The sequence below is a fragment of the Protopterus annectens genome, chromosome 2.part0 (genome assembly GCF_019279795.1).
Source record: "Protopterus annectens isolate FY-2018-M chromosome 2.part0, PAN1.0, whole genome shotgun sequence".
Taxonomy (NCBI): Eukaryota; Metazoa; Chordata; order Ceratodontiformes; family Protopteridae; genus Protopterus; species Protopterus annectens.
In genome coordinates, this window is record NC_056728.1 from 1,897,400,875 (window position 1) to 1,897,420,038 (window position 19,164).

Below are 19,164 nucleotides of genomic sequence, written 5' to 3' on the forward strand. Positions count from 1 at the left end.
AAAGCTTAGACTAAAGCTCTGTACACTCAGTTGTGTAAGTTTATAGACTTGGTTGTATCATAAAGAATCAAAGACAAAACCATAACTAAAAACAAGACGCCATGGTGGATATCCAGCTTCAACAAATTTTTACAATAAATGTAAAAAAGTTGCTGTCCATGAAAACAAAGGCGAGACGCCAGAATGGAAAAGCACCCTCATCAGCCTCAATGGGCAAATAAGTCAACTTGTCAAATTCTCTAAAGACCTCTTTGAAAAAAACTTAGCTAACACAGATAAGGATAACTATAAGGCTTTTACAGCTATGTATGTAGCCTAAAAGGTAGGACTCAAACATGTGCAGAACTAGTGACCAATAGTATCACACACTGACCCCACAGTGTTAGCAAACCTGCTAGCAGATAGCACTGGCAAAATTTCCACCCACTATCCCCTCCAAATCTATCACAAACCTTTTCCCAAACTTCCCCACCACTCTACATATCTGAAGAGCAGGTCATCAAAGCCTTGTCCAAGGGAAAAAATACAGCCTCTATTAAGATCAGACGGCATCACAGGTTGCCTTCTAAATATTTTAAAACATGAACTAACATCACCATTAAGTACCCTTTTCAATCATAGTCCAACAACAGGCTCTGTTCCTGCAGAACTGAGAACAGCAACAGTTACTCCCCTCCATAAAGGTAGCCTAGCAACAGACCCAAGGAATTATAGATCCATAAGTCTGACTAGCCTCATCTGTAAGGCCATGGAATGTATCACCATGGACCTAATAAATAAAGACATAGGTGACCTCCAAATTCTGGATCCTACTCAATTTAGCTTCTTCAAGGGCAGATCCTACCTGTTAAATCTTGTAGAATTTCCTTGAAAATGTAACCAGGGCCACTGATGAGGGCAAATATGTGCACACAGCATTCTTCAGTATGGCACAGGCTTTCAACACTATCCCACACTCAGGCATAGGTTCATAGGTTGGTACTAGGCTATCAGCCCTAGGGCCTATACAAGCCTAGCCATAACAATTCCCTGGCTATTTCTTCCCACATTATTTACTTTCCTGGACCCCTGTCTAGCAGGGCAACTGACGTGATCCCTGGGGTGAATTTCCTTTCTCCCATCCAATTGTCAAGGTTCCTCTTGAAGAGGTCCAAAGAGGCACTCTGCTTGACATGTATGGGCAATCTATTCCAGAGTCTGGGGAGTCTCTGGGTCAGGAACCTATCCCTCCAGCACGTTTTGTTTATTGTGATGGCAAGGTTTAGATCCCTGGAGCGTGTAGCTCTGAGGGATTGGGATTTCTTTAAGTGTAACATGTCCAACAGCTCTGGGTTTGACATGGCCTTGTATGTTAAGCAGAGATCACCTCTGAGTAGACGATATGCGACAGAGTGTAGCTGGAGTTTTTTAAGGCGGTCAGCGTAGGGCATCTGCTTTAGGCCTGATAAACTTAGTAAACTGAATGTAAACCCCTTCATTGTAAGATGGGTTGCTAACTGGCTCACAAGCTAGACACACACTATTAAAGTGGGTGACTCCACATCAACCAGCAGACCTGTTACCAGCAGGATGCCAAAGGGGTCAGTGCTAGGCCTCCTGCCATTTGGTACAACTTCTCAGAAGTTCAGATCAACACTTAGGGGTTGTGGCTGACTAAGCTGCAGACAAATGCAAACTAGGTGCAATTGTTGAATCCCTAAATGATGTCAGTATACTCCAGGAGGGTTTTATGCAGACCAATGACTGGTGTCTTAGTCATGGTCTCAAACTGAATGCAAAGAAATGTATCATCATTCCCTTCAGCACAAGCAATGTCCCTTCACACTATCAAATCAACAGCAATATCCTAAGTACCCATGAAGTACTCCTGTAGAGCACCCACCTTAAGTGCTCCACTCAGCAGTAACGTCACAAATTCATCAGGGATTACACCTATTGAGCGACAGCGACGTGATCAGGAAGCGCCAACTAACACTCCACCACCGAACCAAGAAGGGCTACAACGAACTGATAACAACAATGGTGCGAGACCCAAAGACACTATGCAAGCAACCAACAATGTTTTTTTACCCTTCCCAGTTCAATATCGCATGCACAACAGAGCCAGATCCAGCAGCAGGGGGCGAAGGAAAAGGAAGCTATCCGAAGACAATGCGGAGGTAAGAAGGCGTCAGAAGAGCTACATGACTTAGTTTTTAACATATCGAGTCGTTCATTAACAGTATATGAAAAGAGCCTTTTGAACAAAGGCCTCTCGTTTGTCCCTTCACAGGACAGTAAACTAGCAGAGCTTTTAATTGATATACGAACTTTTGCTAGAAATGTGTCATTGAAACTGTTATTTGGTAATGATTCTTTGAACACCAATGTTAATAATACTATAGTTTTAAAGAAGAAAAGTGTCTTTATTCCTGATATGCCAACAAATCTTAATTGTTTTATCCAAGTATGTGAGTATGACTTTTATCAATATTTTTCAACAGTAAAGAAAAATAAAGATGTTAAAAGTACTATATTTTTTGATCTCAATAACAATGAGAAACAAGCTTTAACATGTATTATGAATGATAAAGATCTGATAGTAAGACCAGCAGATAAAGGAGGCGGTATAGTCATAATGGACACTATGTTTTATAATAATATGATGTATAATATGCTAAGTAATGTTAAGGAATATGTTCTTTTAACTGAATTAGAGCTGGATAAATTGATCTATACTGTTCATGACAATCTTTATGATTTATTAATGTGTAGACAGCTGACCAAACAGCTATATGATTATTGTTTGATTGAAAAACCATTGGTCCCCTTTATCAAAGGGCTACCAAAAATGCACAAGGATAAGTTCCCTCCCCCCATACGTCCTATAGTAGCAGGGAGCAAATGGTTAACCGAGAATATTTTGATATATCTAGAATCTAGATTAGGACCCATGGTAAGGAGTATACCAACTATTTTGAAAGACACACCACAACTATTACTTGATCTTAAAAATGTTATGAATGAGACACATGGAACCCTAATTTTAGCTACAATGGACGTAAAAAATCTATTCACTACTATGCCAAACGATTATGGAATAGAAGCAGTGAGACAAGTAATGTGTAGTAGTGACATGATAGATAAAGATTCCCAGATTTTGATTTGTGCCCTACTGGACATAGTATTGAACAATAATGTGTTCTCATTTCATGATAAAATTTATAAACAGATATGGCGGGTTGCAATGGGAACTCCTTGTGCAAATTCATATGCAAATCTAGTCCTCTATTATTGGGAATGTCAATATGTTTTAATAGCATTAAAATGGACAATGTAGTCCTATATAGACGTTTTGTAGATGACATTCTTATCTTGTGGAAAGGTGATTTATCTTCTCTAAAAGAATTTGTATACTATTTTGAGTCAACTACAGACTTCCTTGAGTTTACACTTGAATTTTCATACAAGTACATTAATTTTTTGGATATTACTATTTCCATTGATGATGAGGAAGGAATAAATACAAACATTTTCAGGAAGTCATGTTGGAAGAATGTCATTCTACAATACAATAGTATGCATCCTAGACATGTTTTTCAAAACATTGTGAGAAATCAGTATACTAGGATATCGAGGATATGTAGTAATCAAGTAGAAAGAAAAAGGCAACTTGATATTATGAGTAAATTATTTCTAGAAAGAGGCTATCCCATTAAACTCATAGAGACAATTAATAGTGACTTTATGACAGAGGACAACATCATAGACCCAGTCATAAATTAACAAGATTCTAATAAACATAATAAATTAAGGGTTTACAACCCAAGACATATAAGGAACCCTAGAAGTATTAAAAATACTAGATCCAATGTTCCATTTATAACTAGATATACCAATGACAATTACAATGTAATAAACATAATAAGAAAGAATTGGAACATTTTAACCACTGATCCAGATATAAGGATTTTAGTAGGAAACACATCTACATTTAGCTATAAGAACAGCAAGAGCTTGAAGAGACTTATATGTGATGAAAAGTTAACTTTAGATACTATTAATGATAACATCTTACAACTAGGAACAAAGCCATGTACTAAATGTAACATGTGTAAATATGTTACGAAAGATATAGATTTTATAGTACCAGGTTTAGATCATCAATATCAGTTTAAATTAAAAGCTACATATGATACAACCAATGTAATTTACTTAGCCACATGTCAAAAATGTGATGCATATTATATAGGCTTGACCTCAAGAAGATTAAAGGATCGTATCTATAACCATATATATGAAATAAGAAAGCAGATTCAAACTAATGCGTTAGCTAAACACATTAATAAATATCAAGATCATACCTTTAAATTTCGGGTAATTGAAATAGTAAAATCCATTAAAAAAGAGGAGATAATATGCTCCATTTAGAAAATGTTGAACTACAATGGATGTTGAGGCTCAAAGCCCATTTAACACCAGGACTTAACAGTATGGTCAGTATAAAACCTGTCCTGGCTTCACGATAACAGACCACAGTGAATTAGATTTTATTTGATGGATGTCATCTTATGATACATGGAATTAACTAAATACTTCAAGTCTTGAGTTTTAAGACTCAAGCTGAAAGTAAATTGGCTTTATTTTCATATATATTACATATATTTATGAATTGTAAATTATGATATATGTTTGTTTATTTATTGATACATACTTTATTATTAGAACTATATATATTGATTTATTATAAGTAAATAGTAATATTTATTATACTTACATGTATCTTTTATAATATATGTTTTATAATATATGTTTCATATTATTATATCATTATATATTTATACTTTTTTAAAATACCATTATATTCTAGATTCACTGATATAGTCTGGTTTCAGCATTTACTTAGAATGAAATAGGAAGTATACATCACTTTTCTTTCCTATTTTTCTACATTCTTAATTTTTTAGTTCATGATATAAAATAAAAATAGTAAATACTATGATTTGCAGAAAAAGTTTATGGATATCCATACTGCTATAATACTGAATCATTGATTCAGTTTTCACATACTGAATAGATAAGCATGAACATTTTATATTTCATATTTTATATTTATGCTAATGTTTTTATTGGTTTCTTACTATATATACATATAATTACATGTTGAATAATATAGAATGAGTAGAAATGAATTTAATTTAATTTATTTGAATGTTTTATTGTCATTATATATTTTTAAATAGGTCTTGAAAGCATTGCCATATACATTAATTGAAATTTAATTGATATGAAAGAGCGGGAAATTAAACAATTTGAGAGTTCCAATTATGCAATTAAGATCCCTATAAAAATGCATGATTTTTTATTGTGAATTGTAACCTGAAGAAGCATACTTGGTGTATGCGAAAGCGCTCGTTATCTTTGTAATAAACAGAGTTTTTACTACATCGTGGTGATACTTGGTTGGTGCTACATATACCCATGAAGTGGTAATAGACTTTGGTTCGCAAGTTGACTGTGACCTTAACTGTGACCCCCATTTGTCTACTGTAGTAAAGAAGGCTTTCTATGTAGCACACTTGGTTAGTAAAAGTATCTTCTTGAGAGCAAAACAGGTTGTAACCTCACTATTCTCAGCACTAATCCAGTCCATAACTGAGAATAATGCCCCGTTCAGCATGTACCATACAAAGCACCTGCAGCAATTGAAGAGACCTCAGAGGTTTCTAATAAAGAACATGTCATACACAGAAAAAAGTCCCTGTCACTTTACTCTGTATCATATAGATTTCTTAGGGGACTTATGCCTGGCTTACAGAGCAATCTCAGATCCAAACATAATGAACTTACTCCATATCCGTAAATCAAATGGGATTAGAGTCACCCATTCCAGGGACCTAAATATGGTCTGTGACTTAAACATAATATTCTAGAGGGACAGATTTATCTCCCAGTGACTGCCATGTCTTTGGAATAGACTACCTATTCATGTGAAACAGAGCACTTCTGTGACACTGTTCAAAAGAATCCTAGATGAGTGGATGGGGCACCATAAATTCTTACTCAGAATAGTGCCCAAAATCCTCCTGGACATAGGCAGTCATTACTAAATGCAGTCTTGGGTATTAAGTAACATTTCTATGGCATTACATTGAGAAGAAATGGCTAGGCTTGAAATTACTTCAGGGTCCATAGCCTAGTAATCTCCTACGACCCTATGATTGTATGAATTATGTACATAAATCCTGAAGGTTAGCAAAAGTTTTGGGTATGCTTATAGGTTCATAGGTTCATAGGTTCATACTAGGCTATCTGCCCGAGGGCATTTACAAGCCTAGCCCATAGTTTTGTGGCTTACGCCACCCCTTTAGTATGGGGAACTATACCCATTATTTTGCTGTGCCTCTGTTGAGCAGTGACACTGAGGTAATCCCTGGGGTATATCTGCGATCTCCCATCCATTGGTCAAGATTTCTCTTGAACAAGGCCAGCGAGGTGCTCTGCCTCACATATGCCTTGCTTATAAGAAATTATATTAGAAGGGCATTATTCAATTGTTTATCTATATGTTCATACGCTCATAGATAAGTACTAGGCAATCTGTCTGCAGACAGCTACATGCCTAAACAATTATGCATGGCAATGCAACATAGATAAGGGGAAATTTGAGGCTGCCCATCCAATTATCTAGGTTTACACTGAAGGCAGCAAGGATGTTCCTCAGTTTGTCATGAAGTGGACACTTACACAGGTTGGAACTTTGAACATTATTCCCATTGATAACTTTACACACGTACTAGTGACGACATACAGTAACTATGTGAAAAACATTCAGGACATTGTTAAAAGGAACTGGGGCATTTTTAAAACAGATGAAGTTGTTTTCAAAACTTTAGGTACTAAACCCTCATTTGTTTTTAAAATGGGATATAACTTAAAATATATTTTGAACACTTATACTATGCCCCCCATCATAACGACAATAAAGGTACTAGGGAATGCGGTGCATGTTACCAATGTACTTACATACTAGATAAGACAGAAGTCTTGGTTGGTAACCCACCAATAAAATTCAGGCTGGCATATGGGAAATGTTTAACTAAGGGACTTATGTATATTTCCATCTGTCAAACTTTAGTTTCTATATTGGTAAAACTGAATGTCAGTTTCATAAGAGAATTTATAAGCATATTTATGCTATCAACAAAATTAACATGAACAATGCATTATGTAGGCATGTAGGCGTGCTCAAAGTTGTGAGGGATTTTCTAAGTTTTTGTTTACTATTGTAGAAACAGTACCTTATGATGTTAGACGGGAAAGTTGGGAGATGAAATTAGAGATGAGAGAACTGTTTTGGCAGCTTAAACTTGATGCTGCAAATTACTTTGCTATCAAAGAACATACATCAATAGCACCCATTTTAAAACTTAAAGCTGCTCAACTACAATGAAATTTTAAAAGCTTTTACAAAGTGTATTTTTTGTAATTTTTTATACATGCCAAAGTAGTATTTTATCTTAACTGTAATTTGTTTATTATGTAACTGCTCACTTATATTTTCCTTATCAGAAATTTTAACATTTTATGGGCTTATTTCAATTTTCTGCCATCACTTCACAACTGTGCTATTTATCCCATGCTATGTTTTACATACTTTTATACATTTGTATTTAAATGTTTTCATTTTTTTATATGTTCATATACTTTTTTCGATCATGCACTTACATAATTCAGACACTGAAGTTCTATTTTACTGTCGTTCCTGTTGCATTTATTTATTGAGTACCTTGCAGTTTAAGAAACAAGGAGCATTTTTTTTACCATTCCAGTATGAACATGTGAATCGTAGAATTTACTTAATTGTGTGAACATCTTGATTCAAGCGGTTCTGATGAAGTCCTATAATTAACGGATGAAAGTGCTCACCCATTTCATTGTTTTTAATATTAACTTGGATTTTGTTATATACTCCTTAATTCTGATGGGTGATCATTCACAGTATTGTTTTATGACTTGCTCCTAAGGAAACTTACCTTTGAGCTTGTCTTTGAACATTTATTGTTTTCGCTCCTTCAGAAAGCACAGCACTAAGTGGGCTGTTTTTTTTTTTTTCATTTAGTTTGAATGTCATGCAGTGGAAGTTTGTTCCAGATGTGGAGGAAACAATAAGTTATGGAACCATTTGATCTGATGTTGTTAATCTTCATTCCATTCATCACTGATGGCTTATTGATTCTGTCCTTGGAACCGAGACGGCCTTATACCAAGCTCGCACCAGCCAAAAACTCTCGAGCTAAGCTTTTACCCACAATATTCTGTTACCTCAGATCTTGTTTGTCACGTAACTTTAAAGCTGCATTCAAGCCAGCTTTCAGCTAAGTTTTTGATATTTTTGACATTTTTGATATATAAGTGCTTATTAAAAAGTCTTGATAGCTTATCCTTCTTTATTTTACTCATGTCGAGCTATCGCTAAGTTTCTAACCCTCCCTTCCAACTTTTTCCTGTCAAACTACCTGTTGGTAATCTCTGTACCATCACTAGTACACACCCTTCTCTCTACCCGCTTTGGTAATCTTCTGGTACCATTGTTGGTATTTTCCTTCTGTTTTTTTCTGTCTAGCTGTGTGTATAATATTGTTTTGGTTGTTGTTGACTTATTTTCTTTGTACTGCTTTGATTGTTGGATTTGATATGTCTGAAAAAAGGGCACTTCAGGCTTCAAACAATGCCTGAAGTGTGGGACAAAAATGCCAAATAGTGACACTCATGATGACTGTGTATATTGTTTGGGAGTGTCTCATCTCTCTGTCCAGCCACCTTGCTCTATTTGCCAGGGATTTAGTTCCTGTACATTGAATGATTGAATGAATACATTGATTCTAAAGGGCTTTCTTAAATCACCCTTTTCAGAGGCTCTCTCTGCGTTGGAGGGTTTGCCCCCTCCTAGAAAAGAGGAAAAAGAGGCCACACTCATTTCGCTCCTCACCCTCTAGTGAGAAGAGAGACAACCTAAATCCAAACTTGCAAAACTTTCCATACCGGATCAGAAGCCAGCTTCTATGGCACCGATTTCAGTGCCGTCTACTACAAATGCATCAGTTCCTCCTTCAGCACCGACAATGTCTATGGCACCAACTATGACAGAAACTAAGATTTTGACCTCTACTCTTATCTTGGCACTGAACCTTCTTACGGTTCCACTAGCTCAGGTGGACAGTTGATTATCTCAAAATTAGAGATGGTGGTGCAGTTAGACATTCAAGCACAGATCTGATATTCCGCATCTGTGGACCCTTTCATTGGGCAGGCTTATAGCCAATTTCGAGAGAATCCAGAGTCCCCTTTGGGGATATCCATGAGATCCACCAGGAGCCTCTCCAAACTAGATGTAGTGTGCCTTGTGGACCAGTTGCTGATAGCCAGGGTGATCCCTTCAGATTCAAAAAGCCAATCCCTTCTTGGACTTGGAACTTCTCCTTCATGGACTCCATCCTAGTCTCCTTCTTCGACCTCCTTGCAGGTTTTGAAGCCCATGGCACTGACGCCTCTCTTGGCACCCTCAGCTTTGGTGCCAATAGTGGATTTCACTTTGGCCCCAGAGCCGACCCTTTGGTCTTTTGTTCCCTTGGAACCAGGTCTTCCTCAGACACAGGATTGGACTGCAGGCTCCTCAGTACTGAGTTCAGTGCCAACCCTGTCTACAGTGCCATCCACAGTGCCTGGAGGCCTGTCAGTACTGATTCAGCTTGAAGCTCCATTCCTGGGAGTGGGCTCAATGGAGTGGGTGTGACCCTGGTTCCAAGGTTGTCCTTCTCGGTTCTGGTCTCCCACCCCTCTTTGGGTGGCCCTGCATTCCAGGAGATGGAGAGGGCCATTGCCTCTGTAGGCAAGCCTTCTGCATTGGAACCACAACCATGTCCTCCCCCTGAGCTGCAGCTGTCCCAGGCCACTGTCCCAGGACATTGAGCACAGGAGTTGCAGGAGACCCTATTGCAGGGTACTCTTTCCACTGGGTCCTCCTCAGAAATTCTCACTGAGGAAGTTCCAAGGAAGAAATTATGCAAGGGGAAGCATGTGGGATCCCATGATAAGTCACTTACAGATGATATGGATTATGATGAAGGGGAAGGGTCCCCATGATCACCCCCTAAAGATGTCTCCTTTGGAGACATCCTTGAGATCTTGAAAGAGAGGGGTGATTGGAAGCCCAAAAACCCTTCCTCTGAGTGAATCCATTTTCCTACAGGCTTTTCATGCTCAAGCCTGTTCAGCTTATGGTGCAGCCCACCTGGAGGAACCCTGATGCTGTTGAGGCAATCCCAAGAAGATTAGACAAGATTCTCTCTCCCCCTGAAGAAAATCCACATTAGTCAAAAGGTTTACCAGTAGATGCGATGGTGGTGGCAGTGGCCACAAAGAAAGAGCTCGCTGAGGAGAGCCAAACTCTTCACCTACCTAACAGGGATTCCTGCATGGTGGACAGACTGGGAAAGTGAGTATTTGCTTCATCAACCTTTGCAATTAGGTCCATGAGCTACCGGGCACATTTCACAAAACTGCAGAGACCTCATCTCCAAACTCTCTGGTACTCTATCAGGACAGGTGTCTGACGATGTAAATGACAAGATATCCTTGCAGCTAGTGACCCTGGAATCAATATCAAATTTGTCCATGAGGTTAATTTCACATGCAACCAAAGGGGTGGCAAGAGCTGCGGGTTCAGGTGTAGTTATAAGATGTCACACCTGGATGCACCTATGTGACTTTGCAGATCCTTTTATGTCTTCCTTCCTTAATGCTCCAGTGGAAGCATCTTCCCTGTTTGGCCCTAAAGTGAAGGACATGCTAGCCAGGTGTGAGCAGGATGGCAAGACCCTGTCTGCCATTGGTGTATATTTCTCCACTCCTCAGTGCTTCTTTTCCAGGAACCAGAGAAGTGGGAAATTGTGGCACAAAAAGTCTCATGGTCCTTTTCATGACACACGTGGTGAGGTCACCCCCAGAGGCAAAGGGGACAACTCTTCCAGAAGATGCCACTACAGGGGCAGAGGGGGTCTGTGTAGTCAGGGTTCCAGAGATTCATTCGCTGGACAGCCCTATCAGTGCTCCTGAAGAGCGGCCTGATTGCTTTCCTCTAGAAACAGTCGGGGGAACGTCTCTCTGCATCCCAATGCCTGGCTACTAATTACCACCAATTCTTGGTGCAGAAGATTATAACCAGAGGTTACCAAATTCCATTCAATTCCTACCCAAAGCCACCAAAGTAAATTTCTGATGTTCCACCCAGTCTAAGGGAAGAAGAAACTCTACAGATAGAAAAGCTGTATTTAAAAAGAGTCATCCAAAAAGTCCACCAGACCAGATCAGATCCAGATTCTACTCATGATTCTTTTTGGTGCCAGAAAAGACAGGGGACTGGAGACCAATTTTGGACCTCAGCTGTTTAAACAAGTTTGTCACCCAGACAAAATTCCGGATGGTCACAGTTCAGTCCATTGTCCCCTTTCTGGGGGAAGGCGATTAGATGTGCTCAACAGAACTTTAGCATGTGAATTACCACATAAAAATTGACAAATGCTCCAGAAGGTTCCTTTGTTTCTGGCTGGGGGCCAATCATTACCAATTCCTTGCTCTGCCCTCCAGACTCACTACAGCCTCCATAGTGTTCACCAAATGCATGGCACCAGTGACAGCTCATTTGAGACTATAAGGATTCCAGATGTTTCCATACTTAGATGATTGCCTCCTCACTGCCCTCACCAAATATCTACTGGTAACAGTCTTGTACTACACACTCTCTTTGGCAAATCTTCTGGGAATCTCTATAAACTAGGAGAAATTCAATCTGACTCCAACCCAGTCTTTGGAATTTATAGGAGTGAATTTCAATACCCATTCTTGTTTAATCTCTCTCCCAGATCACAGGCTACAAAGATTAAGGATCCATCTCCGAGTGATACTCTGCCACGAGATGGTTTCAGCTCAAGAGGTTCTGCAGCTCTTAGGGTCAATGGTAGCATCAATATCAATAGTACCCCTTGCAAGGCTTCACATGAGACTCCTACAATGGCTTTTGTTAACCCAATGTTATCCAAATTGTCACCCTTTGTCCTTCCTGATTCGAATAACAAATTGATGCAAGCAAAATCTGTCCATTAAATTGGCCATTAAATTGAAACATGTGCCTTGGACTGTCATTCCCTGAAAATGTCCCCCCCCGCCCTATCAGGGAAGCATCCGTGGTCACAATGGCACTGGGCTGAGAGGGGTGGAAGGATCGACTCCAAAGTTCTGTCTCTGACTTCATCCATATAAACGTTCTAGAACTGAGGGCAGTGCTTTTGGAGTTGCAAGCATTTCAGTCTGCCCTTGCTTCGGGAACAATTGCTATCCAATCAGACAATATGTCAGTATGTGATATTATCCTGGCTTCGCATAAACCATCCACCAGGAAACTTTATGCTGACAAATGGAAAAGATTTTCAATTTGGTCTAGACAGAGAAAACTAGAACTTTATTCTGCACCAGTCTCTGCAGTACTCCAGTACTTATCAAACGTCTTTCAGGAGGGTGCTGCAGCATCAGCTATATGAGTTCATTTAGATGCCATTTCAAATTTTCATAATGGTTTTGGTGACTCCTCCTTAATTTCACATTGCCTAAGCAAAAGATTTTTGAAAGGAGTCTATCACTCCAGCACTCCAATTAAGCAACCCATAGAACCATGGAGTCTCACACTAGTCTTACAATCTTTGACACGGCCTCCCTTTGAGCCAGCAGACACTTGTGACATCATTTCTATCTTGGAAATCTCTTTTTCTGGTGGCCATTACATCAGCCAGATGCATTTCTGAGCTCCAGGCTCTATGCATGAAGCATCCTTATTTGATTTTCCATAAGGACAGAGTATCACTATGGACCAACCCTTCCTTTCTTCCCAAAGTAATCTCTGAGTTCTCTCTTAATCAGACTATTTACCTACCAGTATTCTTTCCTAAATTTTCAAACAAAGGAGAGTATTGTTTACATTTACTTGATTTACACAGAAAACTGAGATTCTACTTAGGACAAAAAACAATCCATAACTCAGACCAGTTATTTATATTCTTCTCTGGTCCAAAAATGGGAAAGTCAGTCTCTAAAGTGACCTTGTCTACATGGCTTAGAGATTGTATAATTTTAATTTATCACCTAGAGAGAAAGTCTGCTCTGCAAAACATCAGAGCTCACTCTACCAGATCAATGGTAACTTCTGTGGTGTTCCACTCTAGAGCTTCCATGGATGACATCTGTGCAGCAGCTACATGGGCTACTCCCCATACTTTTATCATGCATTACAAATTGGATCTGGTCTCCAGGGGAAGAGCTTGTTTTAGCTCAATGGTACTCAGAAATGTTCTTCCATAAGGGCCACCCAAGGGACATAAGGAAAGTAGCTGGGGACTCTGTCCCATCAGTGATGAATGGAATGAAGATTAACAACATCAGATAAAGAAGTTATGTCTTACCATAATGTTCCATCTGTGTTGTTGATCTTCATCCATTCGTCACATACCACCCTCCTTTCCACTCCTAGAGGCTCCTGAGGGATACTTTGGGTACATCTCCTGGATTAAGGTTTTTGCTCAGAGACAGCCTCTGCTTTACTAGTTAGGACAAACTTGATCTGAGGTAACATGGAGAAGAGTAGTGTAGGTAAAAGCTTAGCTCAATAGTTTTTGGTTGGTGCAAGCTTGTTATAAGGCCATCTCAGTTCCGAGGACAAAACCGATAACCCATCAATGATGACTGGATGAAGATCAACAACACAGATGAAACATTATGGTAAGACATAACTTCTTTTTCTAAGAAGGAATAGAAGGTCGAAGAGGGTTGGATCTCTCATGGCTTAAAAGACTAGACATATATCTCCATGGAGGACTCAGTTGGAAAATTGAATATATACTGAGAACTGCCAGTCTGTCATGGTAAAAAAGATTTTTAAGGCCATCCATCTTTTCTGTTAGAAACCTCTAAGAACTCAAAACAGCTGTGTAACTTTTTTGGATAAATGCAAGATGAGACATATTATATTCAGTTATAGGTCTGATGAGATAGAGTTAACTGGAGTTAAGATTTATTTGTATCTTGTGAAGCTGTCTTTAGAAAATAGGTGAACAGCATTATTATGAAATGCATTGCAACTGCAATATGCTAATTTCCATGGTTCCTTATAACCATCTAGTTATTTCTTTCCAGCTTGCCTTCATTTTGCAGAAATGTTGCTTTTTTTATGTTACTTCGATTAATTTGTCCAAGACCTTTAATTATCTTCAAATCTCTGGCTAAAGTCATTGCTTGAACTGAAGCCAATAAACATTTTTATTTTAAGATTAAAGAAAGACTAACTAAAAAATTATATTTGGCGAAGATTTATGCTGAATAATCTGGAAAATAGTATACTTAGTGCTTAGTAGCATGGACTTCTTTGTATTTCAGGCAACCACTAATTTTCTGAGTGCACTAATAGTAAATAAAGTAGCTTAAATACAAAACAGAGTGTAATGTAACATCATAGTGCTGGTAACAGTAACTATGCATTGTCAAATGACATTATTCCTCCAAGTTCATTTTTTAAGTACCTGGGGACTTTTAGTGCTAATGAAGTCTCACTTCTTAAAAATGTACAGTTTATATGAAGAACATCTTGTATGTGACGTGTTTACAGGCGTACTGCATCAAAACACTCATCCGTGTTGTTTTTCTTATTAAAAAGAATGAATAGACCCATTACAGAATGTAACGCTTCATTTGTCTGTGAATTTTAATAGTAGAAAAGACTGATATTATTATGACCTTATCAGGAGTTAAGTAATGGAATCTATTCATTCTCCAGTGCAGTATAAGATCTCACATATCTGTGTTCAGTTTTATTTCTGAGTAATATGTATAATAGTACTAGTACACAATAATACTGCATGGCTGTTATACTTCTGATAGGTAAAGTCAGTCACAATACTTTGGAGGGAGTTGGGAGGGTAGCCTAATGGTTAAAGTGGTTGCCTTACAAACACAAGGTGCAGGGTTTGAATCTCACAAGAGATAATTGGCTAGGCTTAAAAATGGCTTGCAAAGGCAGTTAGTCTAATACTAACCTATAACCTATTGGTAGTAGGAAACAGCACAGGCTTCTCTGTCTAACTTACAGTGTGACCACAAAAGTTAAATGGGCAGTTTACTAGGGGTTGCAGATTCAAAACGTGGAAATCAGGGAAAGAAATGTGTTGTACAATATCTTCAATATCATGTATTATTTCCCAGCATAACAAGCATTACTTTGTGAGTTATAATTGAAGGTCACAGATTAGGAGCCAAGCATTTCAAAAATCAGCAAACTTGCTTGCTCATCTGGAGCCTGTTAACTGTGTGTGACATGTAATCATTTTGTTATTTTTACTGTATGTTCTACCTTGGAGCTTTTCTCCCCAGGCCTCCGCTGAGAATGGATATGCAGCCAGTCAGACTATCCCGGTCAACAAATGTAAAATAAATGAATAACAAAAAAAGAAAAAGAAAAAGAAAAAGAAAGATCTTTTTTGTTCGCTCTTGTGAACGTTTACTGTTTGGTTTGGTAATCGGTACCACAAACATGAATATTCATTTTGTTGTTAGTATTCAGATACCAAAAACACTGATGCTGTGTCCCTGTTGCCTGAATAACAGTAGTAACCACTTACATCCAAGAAGATTAAGCAGGTGGGGTTTATATTCTAGTGTAGGGAAACTTAAAACTTAGAACAGAGTTTACAAATCCTTATTTCAGTCCATGAAGACCAAAGTACAGTATGAGAGGTAACTTATAACTGTGTATAATTCTAGTACAGAAATCGGGGATGCATTTTATTTATTTATTGGCTAAAGAACTGAAGATTTAAAATGAAAATAAAGAAGAAAAGTTTAAAGAATGGCTAGATGAAGGGAATCTTTAAGAGACTTAAAGGCATATCAATCAGAGAATGCTATACAGCTAGATTCCCACTTGAAATGCAGTGTCATTAAGCTGAAAAAGACAGAAAAGCATGAACCTAAAAAATTGCTCTTCTCCTTAAAATTTATTTTTCCAGGGAGTGTACCCCCATGTGGAGGGCAAGCTCCCACCCCACCCCAAACTTATATACTTATATACATACCAACTTTGAGATCTCCATACCTTGAAGAAAAATAAATATTCCTAGAAATGGTATCTCAGACTTGGTATGTACAAGTCTAATATTTCAGCTATTTAGTCTCTGTGTTTCAAGACTCACTCTAGCTGGTTGTGCCATTTCAAATGGTTACCATAGAGATCAAACAACCATAGACAATAGTGTTATGCTGAATAAGTAACTTCTTTAGTGCTCACCATTTAGTAACTCTTGGTTCCATCCTATATTGAAGAAATCTAACATATATGTCAGGTTTTACTACCTTTCTTTGTCGCTAGATTTTGGCAGGTGTCTGAACTATCATTTCAGAGTCTTAGGCAAATTATTCCTAGTTCAACTTTTTCTGTGATTATTTTATGCAGTGTGTTTCAGACAATTAATGTTGTTTTTCAATCATTACTTTTTTTCTGTTGCTGTAAGTCAAGGTCATTTAAGGAAACTTTTGAGTTGATAATTTTCCCTCACATTTCCCAAACAGATTGCATTATGTCAGTCTATGTGAAGGCAGAATTCTACTGAATCAGAAAGTATTACGCCATAACCAGTGGAGGAAGGATAAGACTGCACAATAACCGCGAAACAGTCAGTCTTATCACTTTCAGGATCGTAAGAGAAAATGGGAACTTGCATAACTCCTGTAGAGTTTTTTAGAAGAGCAGTGAGTAAAGATATTAGTTCCAGCCAATTGCAAGAGACATTTGCACACAGAAGGCTGACCTGATTAAATAGTTAAATAAAATAATGAACAAGCATATAACTAATGAAAGAAGGAGTATCACAAAAAAAATATGTGTTGGTTGAATGTCACCTGTTCTGTATTAGACAAATGGAGAAATACAGGCCCAATCACGTCTGCTGTGATTTCAGTGTATCTGTAGCAAACTGTAAAGTGAAGAGGTTATATAGGCAACAAGATTCAAAGATCAAGTACAAAATATATGGCCTGCCTTTCAGTATTTCACTGTGGGTGGTACTAAAACAATGTTATGTTTGTTTGCATTGCAATGACATTAAGTCTATGGCAGTCTCAACCACCAAAACTAATTATAACTGTATCAATAGTTCTAGTCAGAGAAGAACCTGGCCATTGCAATGGCAAGCAAATTAGAGTTAATAATAATCTTTTGTATTCTATTCACAACTTCTTGATTAAACAGTGACTATTTCATTTAAATCAAAGCAGATACTTTAGAAGGAAATTGGCTGAAGGAATGAATAATGCGGCCATTGTTCTTTCTTCAAGATGACTCCCCTATGAAAAGCAAAAACTTCAAAGCTGAGTTCTCATACAGATCAGTCTCTGGCAAAAGAAAGATATTGCCTGCTTATTCTCTGAGAAGACAATGAGCGGTAAGTGAAAAATTCAAAACTGATAGTGACAGAATGGAAAGCAAATTCAAACTTGTGAGTCTGAAACCAAATATAATGAAGTGGTCTTGTAAGATAAGTAACATCTCACTTTCTCTGTCTCTCTCCCTCTGTATATACAGACAGAGACAGGGGGAGGAACACCAAAATATGTCTGAACAGAATAAAAGTTGACCTAAAATTGTTGACAAAATCTTGGAGCATGCAAATAAAAGAACATTTTTATTTCACTGGGATTCCTTCTGGCTTTCATTTTGTATTTGTGTGATAGCACTATAATTCCAAGGTTGGGGAATATGCCTTTTTCCTAATATTGTATGATCTCAGAGTTGGTATATTTAATTTACAGAATGTATAGGGTAGGGTGCAGGGGGATTTGCCTCCCCTGCAAAAACATTTGCATGTGCACATGCACACATACAAACGCACATATCTATATCTGTATCCATAAATATATCTATTTCTCTCTCTCTCTCTATATATATATATATATATATACATATATATATATATATATGTATATATATATATATATATATATATATATATATATATAATATATATATATATATATATATGTGCGTGCGTGCATGTGTGTGTGTGTGTGTGTGTGTGTGTGTGTGTGTGTGTGTGTGTGTGTGTGTGTGTAGATACAGATCTGCTATGTTTTTGTGTTTTGGTGTATTTGTAAGTATTCAGGAAAAATGATATCCTTCTTTATCTATTTCAAAACAATAGCATAATACTATGACATCTCTCTGTGTATCGATATATCTATATCTATTATCTATATTTACGCACACCCACACACACACACACACACACACACACACACACACACACACACACACACACACACACACACACACACACACACACTCTCTCACATATATATAAAGCATATATCTCTATCTACGTCATATATATTATTTGTCTGAATGTACCGAGTAAAGAGTGAAAAGGTCATGGGAATTTGGAAGCCATGTAGCTGAAACACATGGCTGCTCTTAAGGGGCCATTTGCATATGGACATCTACTACAGGAGATTTAAGGTATTACTCAGTGAAGACTTCAGCTTCCATGGGTATTTCTTACATTTTAGCGAGATAGATAAATAGATGGATAGATAGCTAGATAGATAGACAGATAGACAGACACACACACACACACACACACACACACACGCTTAGATAGACAGATAGATACAAAGATACACATTCATATACAGATACAGAGAGACAATTTCAGTGTAGCCATTAAGTTGTGCATGGAGAAAAGTGAAACTTGCACAGACAAAAGGTGAAGTGTAAAAATGACCTCAAGATCTTGGAGTTGTAAATCAGAACTTGTACCACTGTACAAGTTTATTTCATTAACATGTTTATTAAGATCATTAACAGAAAGTGCACATTCTTTTTCTAAAACAGTCTCACTTCTTTTTTTTACTCTTTTGAATTCAGAGTGACTTAAAAAATTAACATCCTATTCCATTATGGAATAACATAATAATTCAGTTCAACCTTTCTAGGTAATTAGGTTTTCGGTTTACTCATATTTATGTCATTACATTGTTTTAAGAATGAGGGGTTATTCATTGCTTCCATATGCTATTAGATGTTGCCAAAAA

General features: G+C 37.7%; 1 protein-coding gene across 1 annotated transcript in view; it reads right to left on the minus strand.

Annotated features, from left to right (window-relative positions):
* LINGO2 (leucine rich repeat and Ig domain containing 2) overlaps window positions 1-19,164 on the minus strand; it is a 6,800,733-nt gene that overhangs the window by 6,310,831 nt on the left and 470,738 nt on the right. The window lies entirely within an intron of this gene.